Consider the following 1773-nt stretch of genomic DNA (forward strand, 5'->3'; position numbering starts at 1 on the left):
AAACAAAAGCACACTCCGTCGTCAGGCCACGAGTGGCCTACCGGGACCATCCGACCGCCGTGCCATCCTCAGAGGAGGATGCGGATACGAGGGGCGTGGGGTCAGCACACCGCTCTCCCGGTCGTAATGATGGCATTCTTGGCCGAAGCCGCTATTATTCGGTGGAATAGCTCCTCAATTGGCATCCCGAGGAAGAGTGCACCCCGAAAAATGGCAACAGCGCATGGCGGCCTGGATGGACACCCATCCAGGTGCCGACCACGCCCGACAGCGCTTAACTTCGGTGATCTCATGGGAACCGGTGTATCCACTGCGGCAAGGCAGTTGCCCGTCCTAGGAAACCATGCACGCATATTTTATCAATGCCCTTACAATTAAATATTATAATTGTAGCCTCAATTGGATGACATTCGATAATGAGCGAAGTATCGGAAATATCCCCTCCTGACAGCTGTGGCTCTGGAAGTAGAAATATCTGTATCATTCTTATGGCTGCACATATTTTTTTTCAAGTAAAAATCATCTTTCATCCCCTTACGGCTATCACAGGTTTCCACGCGTAATCTATACCTTCCTTATGACAGGACATATTCATTTTCTTATCACTTGTCGAAACATACACATACTTTAAAAGTGAGCTGATCACAGTGTACATATCATGTGCCCCTTTTGACTTAGAACAATACTTCACCAATGCCGCGCGGGATTAGCCGAGCGGTCTAAGGCGCTCCAGTCATGGACTGTGCGGCTGGTCCCGGCGGAGGTTCGAGTCCTCCCTCGGGCATGGGTGTGTGTGTTTGTCCTTAGGATAATTTAAGTTAAGTAGTGTTTAAGCTAGGGACTGATGACCTTAGCAGTTAAGTCCCATAAGACTTCACACACATTTGAACATTTTTGAACTTCAGCAATACCTGAACGTAGGCGATACCAAACAATACTGAGTGAAAAGCCGCAATTGATGGATAAGTCATAAGTTTTGCTTGAGAGTGATACCTCTGTGTCTTAGAAAGAGAGACGTAATCGTCTTACAAGCCACCAGGTATAAAAAAACACGATCGCAACGACTATGTTAATGTCACAATCGGTCTTCGTTCTACTGGCGCACACAAGTATCCTTGTTAAAACTAAACTGGCTTTATAAATCGAAGTATGGTATTGTTTCTGAAAGAAGTGTTTTTCCACACAAATACCCCGATGTTGAATGTAGTTGGTGACTGCTCGGGTGTATATTAACAGACTGACAGTGCAAGTATACGTCACCGGCTCTATAAGCTCGTAATAAAAAATCACCGTATTTAGAATGTGATTCAGTTAAGGAACGTGCTATGAAGCCAGTATTTGCAATTCCCTCACGCCGCCACTAGATATTTCTCCAGTAGTTAAACACATTCCATTTTGAGGCCAGATCAGACGTTCTGTGATATATCCACTGGGTTATAGGAAATGGCTAAGAGAGAATAATCACATACAGTAAACGGTGTGGTATGCGACGAATCACTTTAAAAAATGTAATGCTAGATTGAGGTCGTAAGAGATGTACTTTAGTTTTTCAGATCTACAGTGTTTCACTTTCTGGTAGAAATGTTGTCTGCCATTTGGGATCAATTTTCTCCATTCAACCACATACCTGCGTTGGATCCTATGGAGAAATATTTTAATTATTACAGCTACTAGTGAATTGTAGTTGTGCCACTCTCATATCTTGAAACGAGTCAACTTTTCTGTACCTATCTGTTATAGTAAAACTCCAAAGTGGTTTTTTAGGCAGTCCCT

At 43.8% G+C, this 1773-nt stretch overlaps 1 pseudogene; it reads right to left on the reverse strand.

Moving 5' to 3' along the window:
• Window positions 1-211: 211 nt before the first annotated feature.
• Window positions 212-329, reverse strand: LOC126268359 (5S ribosomal RNA; annotated as a pseudogene).
• Window positions 330-1773: the final 1444 nt, after the last annotated feature.

This window comes from Schistocerca gregaria, chromosome 4 (assembly GCF_023897955.1).
Source record: "Schistocerca gregaria isolate iqSchGreg1 chromosome 4, iqSchGreg1.2, whole genome shotgun sequence".
NCBI classification, from domain to species: domain Eukaryota; kingdom Metazoa; phylum Arthropoda; class Insecta; order Orthoptera; family Acrididae; genus Schistocerca; species Schistocerca gregaria.